The sequence below is a fragment of the Panthera pardus genome, unplaced genomic scaffold (genome assembly GCF_024362965.1).
Source record: "Panthera pardus isolate Hobbes unplaced genomic scaffold, ASM2436296v1 HiC_scaffold_20, whole genome shotgun sequence".
NCBI lineage: Eukaryota > Metazoa > Chordata > Mammalia > Carnivora > Felidae > Panthera > Panthera pardus.
Window position 1 is genome coordinate 19,603,852 of NW_026526766.1, and position 14,199 is coordinate 19,618,050.

The window sequence follows — 14,199 nt, forward strand, 5'->3', positions numbered from 1 at the left end:
AAGGCACATGCTGCCTAGAAGAGAACATTTCGGTACGTCTTCTCTCTCTTGACTTCATATTCACATTTCATAAGGACAACTTCTCCAGAGGATCAGAGCCCTATAGCAAATATAAAACAGCCAGGACGATGGGGGTCAATTCTGTTTTTCCTGCCGTTCAGGCTGGGAACGAGTCTCCTTTCAATAGCCGAAGCCCTGGGTCAGGTGCCATGGTTCCTCCAGACACCGTTTCCAGCGTCCCCAGGAGAAACCATTGCCATCTTGCCATCGCCACGGGGATTTGATGCTCTCCAGGGCTATGTAGACAGCATTGTCTCAAGACAAGGAACTATTGTTTGGGTAGAAAGAGAGGGTGTTTCTCACTTCAGTGAGAATGGACTTGAATACGGATTCACATTTCAACAATGCGTCCTTTTGTAAAAATGGGTGGGTTTTTATTTATTTATTTTTTTGGCTTATGTGATTTTCTTTTCAGACTCAGATCACTGTTTCTAATGACGATTTCTCCTACAACGTTTCTTAAGAATGTTAGGTATGTGTTCCTGGGTGCTATGCACCCAGGGAGTAAAACTCATGTTGCATATTAACCTGAAGTCTCCTTGCTATCTTGAGCAGACTCTGGGGCAGAGAGGGAGGCTGGGGGCAGGAAGACGTGGGTTCATGGGTGGGAACTGGCACTTACTGAGAGCAGCATCTAATGAGCAGACACTTCAGATACATTATTCCAATTAATCCTCACAATCACCTGAGCAGATATTATCCCCGTTTTCCAAATGAGAAATGTAATTAGGTAACTGGAGCAAAATCACACAGCTGGTGAGACTGGAATCTGGGATCGGTTCCCAGATCTCACTCTAAACCTGTTCTCTTTCCATTTCCTGTTCCAGGCTTCCTTGCTGACCTTTTTAAGCTTTAGTTTTCTCAGATGAGTCACCTGGTGGGAAGAGTATGTGAGATGGTGCTTCTGAACGAATGTCTCCATCATAGCCGCATGTCACATAATAGGTACTTGAAAATAATCAAATTTTCTCCTGTCTTCCTTGTGCATCATCTCATCTTACCTTTCTAATTTCTCTTTCTCTTCTCTCTCCTATTCTTTCAGCTCCTGCTTTCTTTTCATTTTCGTATCCTTTTCTTCGTAGAAAATCAAAATCTAAAGAACTCATTCCCAGTGGCAACATAAGCTTTAAAAACAATCCCCTAGGAGTAAACCAACAAGAACAATGCAAGGTCCATGTGAAGACAACTATAAAATTTTATAGAAGATATAAAAGAAGACCCAAATAAATAGAAAGCTACAGTTTCTGGATGAAAGACTTGATATTATAAAGATGTCAACTTCCCAAATTAATCCATAAATTCAATGCAATCCTAATAAAAATCCCAACAGGAGATTTATTGAATTTGATAAGCTGATTTTAGAGTTCATGTAAAAGAGAAAATGCACAAGAACAAGCAATAAAATTTGAGGAAAAAAAAGAACACTGAGGACTTTTCAGTTATCAAAATATACTAAGTTTATGTTAAACAATGTTGTATCAGTTCAGAATAAAGACATGAAAAATTGAACAGAAAAAGGCAATTCAAAAACAAAGGAACATGCATTTCAAATCAGAGTAAGAAGGATACACTATTCACAAATTATATTGAGAGTGTTGGAAATCCTGAAAAATATTTAATTTAGATGCTAGTATCATATCATAAACACAAAACCAAAATGGATTAAATTCTAAACACTAATTTAAAAAAACAAATCAGAAAGGAACTACATGATATATCAAGTTTTATAATGTTGGAAGAGGCAGTGATAAAGCCTTTCCTAAGAAAGACAAAAATTCCAGGAGCCATTAATAAAAAAGTCTTACTGTGAACAAACTGAAAGATCTGTATAACAAAAAACCCCACAAAAACAAAAACACAAACAAAATAAAAGGTCCCACTGAAAGTCTCTGTAAAACATATAAAACCAAATATAGTATACAAAAGCCATTAAAATCTCCTAAAGTTATTGCAAATATAAAAAATACAAAACTGGTTAAAAGAAATAGAGAGACAATTCACGTACACAAAAAGAATGATAAAATCTAAAGTTGTTTAATGCCCAGAGTAATAAAGGAAATGCAAAATAAACCATGAGGCACACTTTATAACCAATCAGGGTCTGACACCAGTATTATCAGATGGAAATGGGCAGTTTCTGTAGAGGCTGTAATAGTGTACATTGATATAAAATTTTTTGGGGCACCTGGGTGGCTCGGTCGGTTAAGCATCCGACTTCGGCTCAGGTCATGATCTCACGGTCCGTGAGTTCGAGCTCCGCGTCGGGCTCTGTGCTGACAGCTCAGAGCCTGGAGCCTGTTTCAGATTCTGTGTCTCCCTCTCCCTCTGCCCCTCCCCTGTTCATGCTCTGTCTCTCTCTGTCTCAAAAATAAATAAACGTTAAAAAAAAATTTAAAAAAAAATAAAATTTTTGGATGGCAAATTAGAAATATCTATTAAAATTTAAAGTAAGTACATCCTTGGAATTCTATTTCTAAAAATCTGTTTTTCTGAAATATTCATTCACGTTCAAAAATAAATAAACATAGGGGGAGCCTGGGTGGCTCAGTCAGTTGAGCGTCTAGCTTCGGTTCAGGTCACGATCTCATGGGTCGTGAGTTCAAGCCTCACATCGGGCTTTGTGCTGACAGCTCTGAGCCTGGAGCCTGCTTCGGATTCTGTTTCTCCCTCTCTCTCTACTCCTTCCCCACTTGCGTGTGCTCTCTCTCTCTCTCAAAAATAAACATTTAATAAATAAATAAATAAATAAATAAATAAATACAGTCATTGCAGCTTTATTTATAATAAGGAACAACTGAAAAGGGCAGAAATTTCCCTCAAGTAGCGAATGGTTGAATGAATTTTGCGCATTTGTATTGTGGAATACTATACGATGAGTGAAAAAAAATGAGGTAAATTTATATTTACTACGTGAGAGTTCCAAGACATATGATCAAGTAAAAAAAGCAAGATGCCAACTGCTTTGGGTGAGGAGGACTTCTTTTTTATTTACTCTTATGACTGCATATTTGTATGCAGTTAGCACATTTTGCTTACATAAGTAAGAATAAAAGGAATCTTACTTAATAGGATCCAAAAACCACAGCAGTACCATTACTGCTGTCACGTATCCATAAACCTCACCGGGGCCCACAGGCTGCAAGAGGTCCTGGGCTACACCCTTCCAGGTCAGGGGTTGATTGGTGATACCAAGGTCAAGAGGTTGGAGGCTCAAAAGAACAAAGCTGAAATAATGCTGAACTAGCTAGCACAAGAGGAGAAAGTTCTTCCTCAACACCGTTTACTGGTCCAGCTGTCGGCAAGAATCACTTACTTCCTCTTCTGTTTTGGACTTCATTGGAATTCCTTTCGTCAAAGGGAACTGCAGTACCCAGGACACGACAATGCCGTATCCATCTTCTATTTCTTGATAAAATCCCTCCTGTCACGGGGGAAACACAGCACCAAGTCTCTCTCTCCTCCTTTCCCTCTGCAAAACCTTCATTCTTGTTTAGCGGAAACATTTAGGGAAAACAAAACAAAGCAAAAAACTACTTAAAAACAGATTTTTTGTAACAAAAACATAGGTGCATCTATAAAGGTTATGTATTAGACTTTGCACCAAGAATCATTTTCTCTGGAAAAATTCATTTAGAAAGTGAAAAAGTATCATCATTCAAAACAAGGCCATTATTCTCCTACAATTTTTTGCGTATGTATTCTAATTATTTTACACTATGTTGCACTATTTAAGAATCTTTCTTTTTCCATGTAGGTTTTTCAGCTTCTAATCATTTTGCACTGTTTTCATATATTTTTCAGAAGAGTATATTGTTTAGCCTAAGGTTCACAGGATAGCAAGCTAGAACCAAAACTGTAAGTGATCACACAAATAAGGAAGCAGGTGGGAAAAATTCTGTGCTTATCACTTGAAGAATAACCAAAACACTTGAGCATTTTGAGCAGAATGAACTTTGGTGTGAAAATTAGGAAACCTCAACTCCACTGTTCTGCACCAGTCATTCCATGAGATGTTGGACAAATGTGTGGCCTCTTCAATATTTCACAGATAGAGGAGTTTCCTTATCTGTAAATGAACTGGACTGGATAACAATCCATTGATAAGTTGCCTGAGCTCTTACTGTGTGTTCAGAACTAGGCTATGCGCTTTATATATATTATCTTGTTTGATTCCTATCACAGCCATTTGAGATAGAGATTATTCCCTCAATTTTTTAGATGAAGATGATGAGGCTCAGATAGAGTAAATAACTTTATTTCCCTAGGGAATACAACTGAACGTGGGGAGTCTGGATTTGAATCCAGATCTAATTCTGAAGTTTGTATTCTTAAGCTAAGAGCTAATCATAACCTTCACTATATGTTGTTTTAAGGCTACCTTTGCATTATACTTTTACTCCTGATGGGTTGAGGGAGAAGGAGGAGAGGTTTGAAATAAGAGGACTTTAAGATTCCCTTGCTGTTTCAGACAGCGAGTATAACTTAAAGCTTCTTCCATATCTAGAATGTTCAGATGTGGGGGGCAATACATTTCCACACCAGGCTGGAAATTTATAGTTGTGAGGCCATCCTGAAAATTTCCACTAAGATGACAAATGATTTAAGCGGCTGAAGACAGACAAATCTCTCAGCTAAAAAGACACTTCCAGGTCAGCTTCGCTGGCTAGCCTGGATGCTTATGATTCACTTATTGTGCGATAAAGTGGTGGGCTTATGTTTCCAGAGCTAATGATTCAAAAGCTTTCTGTGGTATTAAACTGAGACGCATACAGAAACAAAAGGCAATTAGAACCAATCAAGGCATTCAGAAATTAAGATTCAATTCTGCATTTGCTAAACTCTTCATGAAGGAAATCAGTAAATTTTTTAAAGCCATGAATATGATACACAAAGAATTAAAAAAGCAATCAATTTAAAAATGTACACATGCTTCCCAGAATGCTTAGGGTATGTAGGACTGAGCCATTTTTCACTTGTCACATTCACATTTATATAGACATGTGCCTGTGAACACTCTCTTGAGTAATATTTCTATTTCAGTTGACAGATGAACGGGTATGTAACTCTTTGAGCTCCAGAAAAATCCTTATGACCATCTAAGACTAAAAGCCACACTGAACTATTTTTACAAGTACTTCTGGCAAAATGCAGTGAGCAGGCTTCTCTTACTTGGATTTTGGTATAAAAGATGTTTGAAAATCCCTGAAGTCACCTTCAGCTGGTAGATCTTAAGGTTTGTGAGAGTACCATCATACTCAGCCTCTAGGAAACTCTAAAGTGACAAGAAGACAGGAATAGAAATAATTATTTTTTAGGGTACCTGGGTAGCTGTCAGTTAAGTGTCCGACTTCAGCTCAGGTCATGATCTCACGGTTCGTGAGTTTGAGCCCCACATTGGGCCTCTGGTTGACAGCTCAGAGCCTGGAGCCTGCTTCAGATTCTGCGTCCCCCTCTTTCTCTGCCCCTCCCTCACTCAGGCTCTCTCTCTCTCTCTCTCTCTCAAAAATGAATAAACATTAAAAAAAAGTTAAAAGAAAAGAAATAATTATTTTTGCATCCAAGCAACTCTTTGGCTTCTTCAGTTAATACTTGCATTTTTCTCAGTGCCAAATTCAGTACCTTTAGAAGATGGAGTAAAGCATTTACGTTTCAGACATCACCCTTCCATTAGTCACTCACGTTTTTTGATTTTCTTCACATGGTTCAGTTTCTATATTTCATCCAAATTTTTCCTGCGCAGCTCCTTTGTACCTGTTGTTACCTATGTCTGAAATACTCCTATATCTCCTCTCCCTTTTCCAGCTGGCTCACGTTTTAGGTTTTAGCTTAAATATCACCCTTTGGGAGAGGTTTTCCATACTAACTGCTAAAGCACGACTCCCTCCTGATGCAAGAGTGGCTCAAAATTCACAAATCAATCAATGTGATACTTCACGTCAACAAGAAAAACCACATGATCATTTCAACAAGTGCAGAAAATCACCTGACAAGGTAACAACATCCACTCATGATAAAAACCCTCAACAAAGTAGGTTTAGAGAAAACACACCTCGAAATAATAAAGGCCATTTATGAAAAACCCACACCTACCATCATACTCAATGGGGAAAAAATGAGAGCTTTACCCCAACATCTGGAACAAAACAAGGATGTCCACTCTTACCACTTTTATTCAACATACTACTGGAAGTCCTAGCTACAGCAATCAGACAACAAAAAGAAATAAAATGTATCTAAATTGGTAAGGAAGAAATAAAACTTTCACTATTTGCAGATAACAAATCCAAAAGATTCCACTAAAAAACTGCTAGAATTGATAAATGAATTCAGTAAAGTCACAGGATACAAAATCAATGCACAGATATCTGGTGCATTTCTATACACTAATAATGAAGCAGCAGAAAGAGAAATTAAGAAAATAATCTCATTTACAATTGTGCCAAAATCAATAAAATTGCCAGGAATAAACTTAACCAAGGCAGTGAAAGACCTCTACTTGGAAAACCAAAAAACACTGATGAAAGAAAGTGAAGATGACACAAACAAATGGAAGGATGTTCCATGCTCATGGATTAGAAAAACAAATATTATTATAATATCCATAGTGCTCAAAGCAATCTACAGATTTAATGCATCCCTATCAAAATACTCAACAGCTGTTTTCACAGAACTAGAACAAACAATCCTAAAATTTGTATGGAACCACAAAAGACCCCAAATAGCCAAAGCAATCTTGAAAAAGAAAAACACAACTGGAGGTATTACAATCCTAGATTTCAAGATATACTACAAAGCTATAATAACTAAAATAGTATGGTACTGGCATAAAAACAGACACATAGATCAACAGAACAGGAAAGAACACATAGAAAAAATCCACAGTTATATGGTCAATTCCTCTTTGACAAAGGAAGCAAAAATACGCGATGGGAAAAAGACCATCTTTTCAACAAATGGTGTTGGAAAAACTCGACACCTACATGCAAAAGAATGAAACTAGACCACTTTCCTACACCATACACAAAAATAAACTCAAAATGGATTAAGGACCTAAATGTGAGACCTGAAACTATAAAAATCTTAGAAGAGAGCACCGGCAGGAATTTCTCTGACATAGGCCATAGCAACATCTTTCTAGATATATCTCCTGAGGCAAGGGAAACAAAAGCAAAAACAAACTATTGGGACTACATCAAAATAAAATCTTCTGCACAGCAAAGGAAATAATCAACAAAACTAAAAGACAATCTACTGAATGGGAGAAAATATTTGCAAATGACATCTCTAATAAGGGATTAGTACCCAAAATATATAAAGAATTTATACAACTCAACATCAAGAAAACAAATAACCCAACTAAAAAATAGAAGAAGATAAATACCATATGATCTCAATCATGTGTGGAACTTAAGAAACAACAAGTAAACAAAGATAAACAAGACAAACCAAAGAACAGACTCTTAACTATAGAGAACAAGCTGGTTGTTGCCAGAAGGGAGGTGGGTGGGAGGATGGGTGAAATAGGTGAAGGGGATTTAGAGTGTGCTTATTATGATGAACACCAAGTAATGTATAGAATTGTTGAATCACTATATTGTACACCTGAAACTAATATAACATACTATGTTAACTATACTGGATTTATTTTAAAAATGGGAAGAAAACATGAATAGACATTTCTCCAAAGAAGACAAACAGATAAGGGGCGCCTGGGTGGCTCTGTCGGTTAAGCATCGGACTTCAGCTCAGGTCATGATGTCACATTCCTGAGTTCCAGCCCCAAGTCAGGCTCTGTGCTGATGGCTCAGAGCCTGGAGCCTGCTTCAGATTCTGTGTTTGTGTCTCTCTCTCTGCCCCTCTCCCGCTCATGCTCTGTCTCTCAAAAATAAATAAAGATTAAAAATATTTTTTTTAAAAGAAGACAAACAGATGGCCAACAGACACAGGAAAAGATGCTCAACATCACTCATAATTAGGGAAATGCAAATCAAAATTACAATGAGATATCACCTCATACCTGTCAGAATGGCTAGAATCAACAACATAAGAAATAACAAGTATTGGCGAGGATGTAGAGAAAAAGGAACCCTTGTGCACTGTTGGTGGGGATGCAAACTGCTTCAGCCACTGTGGAAAACAGTATGAAGGTTCCTCAAAAAATTAAAAATAGAATTACTATATGATCCGGTACTTCCCCTAATGGGTATTTACGCAAAGAAAACAAAAACACTAATTCAGAAATATATACGCACCCCTACGTTTATTGAAGCATTTTTACAATAGCCAAATTATGGAAATAACCCAAGTGTCCATCAATAGATGAATAGATAAATTAGAAGATGTGGTATATGTATACAATGGGATATGATTCAGCCATAAAAAAAAGAATGAAATCTTGCCATTTGTGACAACATGGATGGATCTAGAAGGTATAATGCTAAGTGAAATAAGCCAGAGAAAGATAAATACCATATGATTTCACTCAAATGTGGAATTTAAGAAACGAAAATGAAAAAAGGAAAAAACAGGATAAACAGAAAGACAGGCTCTTAACTATAGAGAACAAACTGGTGATTACCAGAGGGGAGGAAGGGGGGGGGGGAACAGGTGAAATGGGTGAAGGGGATCAAGAGTATACTTATCATGATAAGCACTGAGTTATGTATAAAATTGCTGAATCACTATATTGTACACTTAAAATTAATATAATACTGTATGCTAATTATACTGGAATTAAAATGTTTTAAATGTCCACCTACCTCCTTCCATTTGGTTCCATTACTTTAAATAATCATATAAAATTATTCATTTATTTTAAAACAATCATATTTATACTTGTATATCTAAAATAGCATTTATTTTCTTTTAGTATTTCTGACTTTTCCAACAGGACTGTAAACTCCATGAGAGTACAGAATGTAGTGAACATTACTCACTGCTCTATCTGTGACCTTAAGGTGCATATACATTGCATTGTTTCCAGGTGAAAAAGTGATACATATACAAACAGTATAAGGCGCACCGCCTCTCTGCCCTTCCTACCCTCTTCCGTGGGCCTCTTGTCTTTGCTTGGCTCTAGAGAGTCCATTCTGCTAGTCTTCTGGCGGTTTTCTGGGTTATTTAAGCAAGTGTGGGTGGAATCTAAGTGATCAGCAGGATGAGGTGAGCCCAGCGTCCTCCTATGCTGCCATCTTCCCCCTATGTTATCCAAACACAGTATAAGAAAACTACAGACCAATACCCCTCAGGAGTATAGAAGGAAAATCCTTAACAAAATATTATTAAACAGGTCTCAGCACATATAAAAGCAATTACACATCATGACCAAGTGGAGTTTAACCCAGAAATACTAGGTTAGTTTAACAACTGAAAATCAATTTAATGTGATGCACTATATTAATACAGTGATGGACAAAAAAACAAAACAAAACAGATTACTATCTCAATAGATGCAAAAAAAATCACTTGGCCAAATTCAATAGCTATTTATGATTTAAAAAAATATTCTCAACCAGCTTCCTCAACCTGATAAAGGGCATCTCTGAAAACCTACAATTAACATCCCATGTAGTAGTGAAAGACTGTATTCTGTCCCCTCCCCCCAAATCAGGAATAAGACTAGGATGTCCACTGTCATCACTTCTATTCAAGATTGTACTGGAGATTCTGTCAATGCAATAAGACAAAGATACTAGAGGCATAAACATTGAAAAGGAAGAAGTAAAACTATATTTGTGATGACAGAGTCATGGATGTAGAAAATCCTAAGATACAAAAAAAGAAAAAAGAAAAAAAAACAAAGAACTGGAACAGTTTGGGTTAGCAAGGTCAGAGTACACAAGATCAATATAGAAAAATCAATTTTATTTCTCTAAGCTAACAATTAACAATCCAAAAGTGAAATTGAGGAAACGATTTCATTCATAATACTATCAAAAGATCAAAATACTCAGGAATATATTTAACAAAAGAAATGCAGGACTTGTACAGTGAAAACTATACAGAATTGTTGAAAGCAATTAAATGCTTAAATAGAAAATTATTTCATATTCATAGATGGGAAAGACTTAATGTTGTTAGTTGGCAATTCCTTCTAAGTTAACCTATTGATTTAATGCAATCCTTATCAAAATCCCCACAGGCTTTTGTAGAAATTGACAAGAAGATCCTGAAATTTACATAAAAATAAAAATAGAACAGCCAAAATCTCTTTGAAAAAGGACAAAGTCAGAGGACTTATCTTACCTGATTTAAGACTTACTATAAAACTTCAGTGATTAAGACAATGTGATATTAGCATAAGAATAAGTATAGATCAATGGAACAGAATAGAGTCTGGGAATAAGTTATACATACACAGTCAATATATTTTTGATAAAGTTTCCAGGGTAATCCAAGAGGATAAGAATTATCTTTTGAACAAATGAAATGGTGCTGGAAAAACTGTAAATCTAAATGCAAAAAAATAAACCTAGCCTTCTTCCTTATACGATGTACAAAAACTTACTCAAGACAGATTGTACACCTAAATATAAGAATTAACTACAAATCTTCTAGAGGCAAAGAAAGATTACAGTCTTTGCAGTCTTGGGTTAGGCAAAAACGTCTTAGGTATGACACCAAAAGAATAAAGGTTGGCCAACTGAAGTTACAAAACTGAAAATGTTTGTTCTTCAAAATACAACACTGAGAACATTATGAACTGACAAAGTCATAAGCTGGGAGAAAACATTTACAAAACATACACCTGATAAAGGACTTGTACCCAAAATACATATAAGAAAAAAACTTCGTAACTCAATAGTAAGACCAACAGCCTAATTAAAAACAGGGAAAATATTTTAATGGACATTTCACCAAATAAGATAAATGACTTGAAAATAAGCACATGAAAAGATGTTCAATATTACTAGTCACTTCAGAAATACAAATAAAACCATAAGATACCACTGCACACCCACTAGAAAGGCTAAAATCAAAAGGCTGACAATATCAAAAGGCTGACACAGATGCAGAAAGATGTTGGTTTTGAAGGAATTCATGTGAGAGAAAGATAAATGAGTGCTTTGGGGAACAAACCTCATGGAGGTGATGTGGCTTAGACTTTTTAATTTTTTTATTATTTTTTCATGTTTATTTATTTTGAGAGACAGTGTGAGCAGGGGAGGGGCAGAGAGAAAGGGAGACACAGAATTCAAAGCAGGCTCCAGGCTCTGAGCTGTCAGCACAGAGCCTGATGTGGGACTTGAACTCATGAACCCTGAGATCATGACCTGAGCCGAAGTTGGATACTCAATGGACTGAGCCGCCCGGTAGCCCCAGCTTAAACTTTTTTGATTGGGCAAATCTCAAATGGTTCTGCCAGGCAGCTACAACTTAAAAATGAGAGAATTGTATTAGAGGAGCCATACAACTCCTTCCTCTAAAATGGGAATAAGTTACGGGTGGACCTAGGTGGCTCAGTCAGCTGAACGTCCAACTTCAGCTCAGGTCATGATCTCAGGGTTCATGGGTTAAAGCCCCACATCTGGCTCTATGCTGACAGCTCAGAGAGTGGAGCCTGCTTTAGATTCTGTGTCTCCCTCTCTCTCCTGTCCTCCCCCACTCGCATTCTGTCTCTCTCTCTCGAAAATAAAAAATAAACATTAAAAAAAATTTAAATGGGAATTAGTGGAAGGGAGAGGAAATGCAACCTCAGGGCAGGGAGAAGTATACATGGAACACATAAGTGGTTATGCTGAGCGTGTGTGTGATAATGAGACAACAGCCAGACGAGGGATAGGCTGCAGGCAGATGAGCTTCCAGGAGTAGATCAGGAGAGAGCAACATCAGATTTGGGTTGTCCTTGAAACCACAGCTCTGGAAAACTGGGTTTGAAAACAGTATAGAACAAAATAAAACGTAAAAAAAATTTTTTTCACTCTTACAGTAAACTATTTTCTTCACTCATTTGGGTTAGAATTTCCTAGTGATTTAATTCTCCAGGCAAATTCACTGCAAATCTTTGATACAAAACAGTGAAACCAATTATCAAGGGGAAATTTTTATGTCCCTCCTCCTTCTAGTGTCTTGGTTTTTCCTCTGAACTTTTTATATTGTGTTTAAAATGAAAATAAAATTTCATTTAACACCTGTAGGTAAAAACTGAATCATTAGTACACATTAAAGTTTGAATTTGACATGCCTGAGGATGTTAATTTTTTGGAGTGTTCTTGGTACTTAGTAAATTTTACTCACCTAACCATCGTGCATATTCTTATGAGGCATCACTAGCTTTACAGGAAGGATTCAGAGGAAATCAGTATGAGAAATAGGTTTCACCAAAAAAATATTTTAATAATTTGCTTTTACTAATACAACCTGATAAAATTCAGAATACATATTGTCTGATTTAAATTTTGCCAGAACTATTATCTTCTGATTTTTCCTCTGACTGGGCTGCCTGACACTGGAGAGCACACATACCATTTAAATTGTCATTTTATGCCACAGAAATTTTATATAATATTAAATTCATGAGACAATAATGGTTACACCATCCCACCTCACAAATGTAACTCTAACATGTGATCATCTAGTGACCATCTGTAAGGATCTTAGAAGAGGAAAACTGCTTCACAAGGCAAGCATTTTCCTTGTTTGATAATACTTTCATTTTCAGATATACAAATGCTCAATATATAATTTTTAAATTAATAAAGTTGACTATTATTTTTCTACTTATAAACAGTCTCTGATTTCAAAAAAAAATCCACAGATATGCTACATTGTGATGCTCAAGAGAAATTAATAATCAATCACCCCCTATTACTTGAATGGTCAATCAGTGGCAGCAAGCAAGAAATGGGGAGGGATTTTTTGGCATAGAGTAGACTATTTGATTCTACTGTGATCAAGAGAACTGTATTCCTGGGGCACCTGGGTAGCTCAGTCGGTTAAGCATCCGACTCTTGATTTCAGCTCAGGTCATGTCCCACGGTTTCTGAGATCAAACCCTGAACTGGGCTCTGCACTGACAATATAGAGCCCGCTTGGGATTCTCTCTCTCCCTCTCTACCTGTCCCTTCCCTGCACAGGTGTTCTTTCTCTCTCTCAAAATAAATAAATAAAAACATTAAAAAAAAAAGAGAACTGTATTCTCAAGCAGGATGGTTCAGTGGTTTACTTAGGCTTGTTTTGATTCCCATTGGTACACTGATTTATAATATTGTGGTCTTTAACCTCTCAGAGAAAAAGGAAGAAAATATGTTACATCGAGTTATTAACACTAGAAGGAGAAAAAGCTCTTGCCTACAGTATAAAATGAAGGAGGCCAAAGAAAGTAAGATGTCTGTCTTCCATCCATATGTTTCAACAGGGCAAATGATGTTCAATGCTAAGGAAAAGGTTGTAAAATCTGCTGAATCTGATATAAGTGCTATCATCCTGTGGGATGTCTCTCAACCATTGCTCAAGGCATGGAAATACTGCAGAGTCACAATCAAGGAAATTTTTGAAACTTCTCATTTCTTAGAATATTTGCTAAACCTTCAAAGACTTTTTCTAAATTAAAAAAAAATTTTAATGTTTACTTATTTATATTGATAGAGAGTGCAAGCAGGGGAAGGACAGAGAGAGAGGGAGAGAGAGAGAATTCCAAGCGGGGCTCAAATTCCTGAACCACAGGGTCCTGACCTGAGCTGAGATCAAGAGTTAGATGTTTAACTGACTGAACCACTCAGGTGCCCCTAAATCTTCAGAGTTTAAAAGTCATCAACGAGAAAGCAACTGAAGGGCTGGAGACCAGCATGCAAAGAACGGGAATTCAAGGGAAGTTGCAGAAGATTCAAGAGAGTGAATAAAGAACCATGAAGACAAACCACTTTTGTAGCTTTATTCCACACGAAGAGATGGCATCTGTCCACATCAACCCTGGAGAACTTCAGAGATTCATCATCACAGGAGACAGTTCTCTTTAGAGAGGAGTCTTATTTGCCAGGGAATGGCCTCTAGTATTCCAATTACACAGGGGAGAAAAAGAACCTCTTTCAGGACTTACCTAAACTGCAAATACTTAAATACCTCCTGTACATTTTTTTGCCATGTTGGTATATCCCTTGGTATGATTTTTTAATGGATTAAAATTTTCAGACTCTAATA

At 36.7% G+C, this 14,199-nt stretch overlaps 2 long non-coding RNA genes across 4 annotated transcripts in view; both read right to left on the bottom strand.

Annotated features, from left to right (window-relative positions):
- LOC109275362 (uncharacterized) overlaps positions 1 to 5,366 on the bottom strand; it is a 32,421-nt gene extending 27,055 nt beyond the window's left edge. Inside the window, exons 1-2 of one of the 3 annotated variants that reach the window (XR_008424155.1) lie at positions 5,230 to 5,365; positions 1,062 to 1,200 (exon numbers count right to left, since the gene is read on the bottom strand). This is a non-coding gene — a long non-coding RNA (uncharacterized LOC109275362). Of the gene's footprint in view, positions 1 to 1,061; positions 1,201 to 3,373; positions 3,660 to 5,229 lie in introns of those variants that run through there. The other 2 variants (XR_002084085.2, XR_002084086.2) reach the window with 2 other exon arrangements.
- A 3,745-nt stretch (positions 5,367 to 9,111) lies between these two features.
- LOC128778565 (uncharacterized) overlaps positions 9,112 to 14,199 on the bottom strand; it is an 87,101-nt gene continuing 82,013 nt past the window's right edge. Inside the window, exon 3 of the long non-coding RNA XR_008424156.1 lies at positions 9,112 to 9,258. This is a non-coding gene — a long non-coding RNA (uncharacterized LOC128778565). The remainder of the gene's footprint in view (positions 9,259 to 14,199) is intronic.